Below are 7,849 nucleotides of genomic sequence, written 5' to 3' on the forward strand. Positions count from 1 at the left end.
CCATTGAGTAGTATCCAATCTGTCTGGGCGGGGCTGATGAAAGGAGATGGGGATAGGTCTCTTGTGATACAATAGTGGATAATTGTTATCAGGACTGACTGTGAGGGTTGGAAATGTAAAGGTAGATGTTTTGTAGCAAAAGGAGGGGACTAATTGACTTTGCAGTCCTGGAGCGGAGGTCTCTGGAACCATCAAGGGAGAAGAGCAGAGAATGGGACCCTACCCAGAGAAACAGTGATGCCAGAGATGAAGGCAGAGATGATGACATGGACAGATGGAGCAGTTGGGGACTCTATACCCATAGAGTTATAGGGCTTGTGTGCTGACGACTGGGGGGCAGGCTTGCAGGTTATACCCTTTGGTTGGCTATTGATTCATGGAGAGGATTGTAACCATGACAATGAAACAATATACAATAGGATGAATGTCAAGCTAATGTTCTCCCATATAAACTATCACATAATTCACAATAAAACATTAAAAAAAGAAAAAAACATAAGTAAAGAACATACTCAGCATTACTCGAGCTGAAGAAACTGAAAACAAAAAAAACTCAAGCTCCCATTTGCAATATTGAAGGATGCAGAAAGCACCTAAAGAAGGTGGAAGAAATACACAGAGCCACAGTAATAAAAATAAATGGTTGATCTTTAACCTTTTCAGGAGGTAGCATCTGCTCAGGAACTAATGAAGGAAGAAGTCCAAGCTGCACTGAATTTGCAATAAAGAAAGCTTCAGGGTTTAATGGAATACAGATAGAAATATTTCCTAAAACTGATGCAGCATTGAGGCATTTGCTTGTCTATGCCAAGAAATTTAGAAGACAGATATTTGGGCAACTGATTGGAAGAGAGTTATATTTTTTTCCCATTCCAAAGAGAAGTGACCCATTGGAATGCAGAAATCATTAATATCACATGCAAATAATCATTTTCTGAAGATAATTGTAATGATTAGGTTTCTGTGTCAACTTGACTAGGCTAGGATTTTCAGAGGTTTAACAGGTGGGATGTGCTATTCTCAAGGTGATGAAACCTAATGCAGTCATAGTTACTTCTTAAATGTTACAAATCAACAAAGTAAAAGTATTTGAAGCCCACATGCAAAACAAAATAATATAATGGACACACAGGAGGAACTCTCTCCTACTCTGGGGACCCGGGACTTCACAATTGTAAGATAGTAAACTACTCTTTATACATATATAAGGAGCTGTGTACATATTTGTGGCACTATGGGCTAATACACTGGACTGCAAAGTTGTCTTGAACCTCAAGGTCAGTGGTTCAAACTCACCAGCCACCCCTAGGAAACCTTATAAAGGGTCATTATGGGTTGGAACTGACTCGAAAGCACTTACCAACAGCAAATATGTTTCACTGATTTTGCTTCTCTAGAAAAACTGGCCTAAGGCAATAATTAAAAATGGTTACAACAGTACATCACCAAAAATTGTCAGAAATTCAAGCTAGATTCAGATGAGGACATGGAACTACAGACACCATTGCTGACATCAGACGGATCTGGCAGAAAGCAAAGAACATCAGAAAGATGTTTACTTAGGCTTTATTGACTATGTGTGGATCATGGCAAACTGTGGATAACATTACAAAGAATGGGTATTCTAGAGCCCTTAATTGTGCTCATGAAGAAGCTGTACACAGATTAAAAGACAGTCATTAGAACAAAACAAGGAGATACTGAATAATTTAAGTTCAGGAAAAGTGTTTGCCAGGATTGTATCCTTTTGCCATACTTTTCAATTTGTAGGCTGAGCAAATAATCTGAAAAAACTGCATTATATGAAGAAGAACATGACATGAGGATTGGAAGAAGATTCTACCAACCTGTGATATATGGATGACACAAATCTACTTACTGGAAACTACCAGGATTTAAAATACTTATCGATGAAGATCAGCCTTCAGTAGATTGAACCTCAATGTAAACAAAGAAAAATTCCAAACAATGAGACGAATAAATAGCATCACGATAAATAGAGAAAGGATTGAAACTTTCAAAGAGTTTTATTTTGCTTGGATTTTAAATGAACACACATGGAAGCAATCAAGTAATCAAAGGATATATTAAACTAGACAAACCTGCTGCAAAAGGTTTCTTTAAAGTGTTTAAGAGAAAATACATGTTTGAGGGCTAAGGTGCACCTGAGTTAAGCCATAGTGTTTTAATTGCATCATATGCATGTGAAAGTTGCATAATAATAAAGAAGGTCATAGATGAATGGGTGCATTTACATTATAGTGTTGGAGAAGAACATAGCAACACACTGGACTGGACTGCTAGAAGAACCAATAAATCTGTTTTGGAAGAAGTACACAAAGAATGCTCTTTAGAAGCCAGAATGGTGAGACTTCATCTCTCATGTTTCAGATATGGCATCAGGAAGGACTAGTCCCTGGAAAAGGACATCATGTTTGATAAAGTGGACAGTCAGTGAAAAAGAAGAAAACCCCAAATGAGATGGATTGACACAATTACAGCAGCAATAGTCTCAAACGTAATAAGAATTGTGAGAATGTGTAGGAATGGGCAGTATTTTGTTCTATTGTGCTTAGGGTCCCTATGAGTCAGAACTTAACAGCAGTAGCTTTGTTTTATCAGTCCATTAGGAAAACTAGAATAACTTTGATTTTACATTTGCAGAGTTTTCAAATTCTTTCATTTGAAGTCCCACTTTGCAACATTCTCAAACATTTATCCAGCACCTTTCAAAGAAAAATCTCACTTCATAGAGTTGCCATTTAATTGTTTTTAGTGAAATAATGGTTCATGTCAACTGAAACATTAATTTTCTTCCTGTTAGTTGCTGATGTTTAGTAACATTTCTATTTGGAGACAAATATAAAATTTTAGTGTGTAAATACAGTAATGGAGTCATCAAAATATATACACTAATTTCAATTTTAAATTAAAATATCACACTTTTCAGAAAGTGGATAAAGTATGTTTAAAATGTTTACACTCATGACAAATTTCCATTCACACAAAACTTGATTCAGAACTCAACACAGGATAACCAGTTCCTTCAGATTTCTGACTATGAGTGATCTCGGTTGCCAAGCATTTCCCATGTCTTTGGTAGGCACAGATTGCAATACTGTGAGAGATGTCAAAAGACCGAGGAGACATAACAGAAGCTGGCGGGTCTGAATTGTATTGCGCAATGGCAGTCATTGCCTATAACTGCAGCTGCACAACGTGGCATGCTGAGGCAATGAACTGTCCTTCCCAGCCATGTGCAGAGTAGCAATCAGCATACCTGGGCACCAGATACAAATCAAAGATAAATGGCCCAATAGTCTTGTTTACAATTTAAAAATTATCCTTGAACCAAAAGAAGCAAAGCAAAAACAAATGAACAATTTCTGATTTCAATACAGGTTCAGAAACACATTTTTTAAATTTGGGTTTTGATTTTATTTTGTAGAAAATTTCACATTTATTTGATTTCAGTTTTCAGTTCTGTTCCTGTGCAGAACCCTCATTTGAAGTGGCAACCACACAGCTCAGTACAAACATCCTATGTTACAAATGATTTCTGCATTGTGAAAAGAAGAAAGAGTTTGGTTTGCGGGATAACTGCATGGAGGTGTTTTACTATCCTGCAAAACTTGTGTCTTTAGTTAGAGAAAAAGCATGTTAATGTAGTAGCTTTAGCATTTACAGGAATATTTGTTTTGGCTCTTTTTTGTTTTGTGTTTTCTTTATAAATTTAAAGGGCAACAATCAAAATATTTAGTTCTCTCAGAATTTCCCAAACATGATAGTGGTGGTGGTGGTGTGCTTGGAGTCGGTTCCGACTCATGGCAACCCTGTGTAGGGTTTCCAAGGCTGTAAATCTTTACTGAAGCAGAAACTTCATCTTTCTCCCATGATACCAGTGGTAGTTTCGAACTAGCTGACAAAGAGATTAGCAGCCCAACTTGTAACTACTACGCTACCAGAGCTCCTTCCCAAACAGGATGTTGTTGTTGTTGTTGTTAAGTACCGTTGAGTCGGTTCCAACCCATAGCGACCCTTTACAGGGTTTCCGAGGCCGTACATCTTTATGGGAGCAGAAAGCCTCATCTGTCTCCTGCAGAGCAGCTGGTAGTTTCGAACTGCTGACCTTGCAGTTCGCAGCCCGATTCGTAACCACTATACTACCAGAGCTCCTTTCCCAAACAGGATAGTGCCTTAAAATTGGCATATTACATCAGTTACAACATCAAAGGATATTCTTCCTCTGTTTCTCTTCTTTTATAAGGACATCATTCAAGTTTGTGGAAAATTAATTAAAAGATAATGAAAATTTTCCACGAACTTTTTGAAGTTCTCTTGTACAGGATTAGAAGCCCACCTGCTCCAGTGTGACCTTTTATTAACCAAAGTGAAAGCATCTTCAAAGACCCTGTTTCCACACAGGGCCATATTCACAAGAATTTTCTATGAGGATTAAAAGCTTTAGGACTGCAAACCCTTGTTAATCTTCACTGTTGCCAAGTTCGGTGCCATCAGGTCTGTTCTGTTAGTAGTTCAGTGCTTATCATACAGCACCACACCAGAACTCCTTAATCTACATAGAAAATCTGAAATATTAATACAGTTTAAAAGCTTAACCTTATTTATTAATTCCAACCAATTGGAAATATTAAAAGCAAAACTGTAATAAATAAACATTACTTGTGGTGTGGCGCTGTAGGATCAGCACTGGGCTGCGAGCCACAAAGTTGGCAGTTCAAACCCAGCAACTACTCCTCGATAACACTGTACAGGGTCACTGTGAGTCAGAACTGACTCTATGGCACTTAACATCAACAATATTTTTTTAAGCTAGAGTTGTGGTATACCTCTATAGTTTAGGCATTGGATTGCCAACCATAAGGTCGGCAATTCAAACCCACCAGTCACTCCTTGGAAATCCTACACAGGGTCTCAATGAGCCAGAACCAACTTGATGGCACTTAACAACAACAAAAATACTTAAGCCAAGCACATTACCATGAATTATGACACAATAAGTGCTCAGGTTTCATACTATCACAAAACAACACTATAAGAAGGGTTTCTTTTAACATAGAGACTTTTGAAGCACGAGCAACCTTTGTATAAAAGGAAAAATAGCTTTGGCTTTCAGAATTGAAGTTTTGAGTGTGTAGGAAGTGGTCCAAAATTGTTGCAGTATCAGCACTGTAAAAACAGTTCTGCAGCTTTTTCCAATGGTGTTGTGTCTTAGTCATCTGGGATGGATGCACAATGTTATAGTTGTTGGGTAGGTTTCCATTTGGATGTGTTAAAGATTCTTCAAGGAATTAACCAATAGTCAGCAACTACAGGGCCAGCTATTAAATTACTCAAAATTTTATTGCTGAAATGTTGACCCTTCTGTGAATGTGCCAGGGGAAGTGATGAGGCTGCAGGTCGAAACCAGTCTGGTAAGTCCCACCTCATTAGGCTTCCATCTAATTTTAGCATATTGGCACTGGAAATCAAAACCCGCCTTTGTCCCAACACAGGAAGCCCTCCTGACACTTGGCATAAGGTGTTGGGAGCCATATTGACAAAGCCAGGAGTCTGACCAGATGGTAGCTCTCTCTTGGACTTCTTCAAAGATTTATTTTCCCTACAAAGCACAGTGAACTGGGCAAGTCCACAAAGCACATGGTCTTTTTTGTACTTTCATTATAGGAAGAAGCCCTGGCTAGTCTTTTGGCAGCTAAGGATTTGGCAGGCTGGCCATCTTGGCAGCACCACACAGTTCATAGACTCTCAGAGGCCCTTCAGACCTAAAAGCAATTCTCTTAGTTAGCAAATTTCCCAAATGAGGAGGGGGGTGACGAGAGGAGAAATGATCCATCACAGATACCTAAAGGCATTCTGGAAACATGGCCAGTCCTGCCAAGACGCAGAGTGAAACCGAATGTATTTAACAAAAGACTTCCCAATAGAAAACTTACTTTGAAGGTTTTTAAATGAATGGTGACTGATTGGGTATTATAGAACAACACCTGTTTATGGATCTCCATACATAACTCCAAATCTGCCCAGACTCCATGGGTTTTTCTAGTGAAAGGAGAAACTTTTATTATCATTGTGTAATTGTTCTTATTTCCATCTTTTTAAAGGAAAGGGTAACTATGGCTGTGGAGTGTTAGGTACTCTAATTCCCCAATCTTCAGCTGATTTCTGTGTACCTTTCAAATAGGAGCCTTTGTTTACCAAGATGCACACTGCAGTCAGTTGTTGTTGTTGTTGTTGTTAAGTGCCGTGGAGTCAGTTCCGACCCATAGCGACCTTGAACAGGGTTTCTGAGGCTGTAAATCTTTATGGGAGCAGAAAGCCTCATCTTTCTCCCATGGAGCAGCTGATAGTTTCGAACTGCTGACCTTGAGGTTTGCAGCCCGATTTGTAACTACTATACTACCAGTAACTAACAGTCAGTAGCACATATATTATAAATGCTCTAAGGACAAGGCATACCACGCTTAGCTCAGTGTCCAGCATCAATATATAAATGGGTCAGAATGAACTGCCTATGTAAAAAAAAGGGCAGAATCACCACGCACTTTCACTAACATAATCTATTTGGAAAGGTGTAATGTGGTTTTCCTATAGATAAATCATGCCTGACTAATCGAATAGAGTTCTCTTAGATGATACATATTTATGTGGAAACAGACACTGAGAATATGGCATGCTTAAACTTTCTAAATGTCTTAGAGAAAGTTTTACACCAAGGCTATTATATTTTAATTCAATCATCAAAGAATTGGAAATGGGAGCAAACTGTTTTTCATTACGGAAAATTGACATTCCATTCCATGAATATTTATTATGTGCTTGGTTAGGAACTTTGGAAAATAAAAAGTAAGACATACTCCACATACTCCCTAAGCTTGTGCAAATCTACAAGCAAGCAGGAAAGGATGTAATACAATCAGGTAAAATTGTGAATTATAAAGGGTCACATCTTCATAAGAAAAATTCAAGCATTGTGATTCCTTTTGGAATCATATCTAACAACAGGCCTATCTTAAATATAGGTTGTTGCTGCTGCTCAATACCGTCAAGTTGGTCCCCACTCATAGCAACCCTGTAAGGGGTTTCCAAGACTGTAAATCTTGTGGGAATGGAAAGCTCTTTTCTCTACCATGGAGTTGCTGCTGGGTTCCAGCTGCTGGCCTTGTGGTTCAAAGTCCAGTACCTATTCTACAGAGTCACCATGCTCCCTTTAAACATATAAAGGGGCCTCAAAATATTCAAGAAAAAATGGAATTCTAAGATAATGGAATAAGATTCTGATTAAAATATAATTTAAAAAATTTACATAAAAAATCAGAAAACACATTAATATTAATAGGAAAATGATCTGAAGCAATTTTTCGGCTTTTAAGCAAATGCCGGTTTGTGTGTCAGCAGCTTAGAATTTTTTACAAGGTAGTAAAATCTTAGATATCTACTTGTAGAAAAAGTAATATAAAATAGCATAGAAACATTAAACTAAGGGAAATTTTACAAAATGCCAGAAGGCTCAGAGTCTTATTAAGGTTTACTAAACATAATAAAAAGTGACAAACTACTTCCGAATCGCTAGTCACTGAAAACTCTATGCATAGCAGAGAAACATTGTCAGATACAGGACTGGAAGGTGGGAGGGCACTCAGAAAGTGATTGTGGAAAAAAAATGCCTCCTCAAAGTAGGGTTGACCATAATGACATGAATACAGTTAAGCTTGGGGGAGAAAACCACACAGAACCTGCATTTGCTCATGGGCAACAACTTAAAATGAAGAGAAACAGCTGTAAACATCCATTGAAAATTGGAACATGGAATGTACGAAGTATGAAT

The sequence above is a fragment of the Chrysochloris asiatica genome, unplaced genomic scaffold (genome assembly GCF_000296735.1).
Source record: "Chrysochloris asiatica unplaced genomic scaffold, ChrAsi1.0 scaffold00137, whole genome shotgun sequence".
In the NCBI taxonomy this organism is placed as follows: domain Eukaryota; kingdom Metazoa; phylum Chordata; class Mammalia; order Afrosoricida; family Chrysochloridae; genus Chrysochloris; species Chrysochloris asiatica.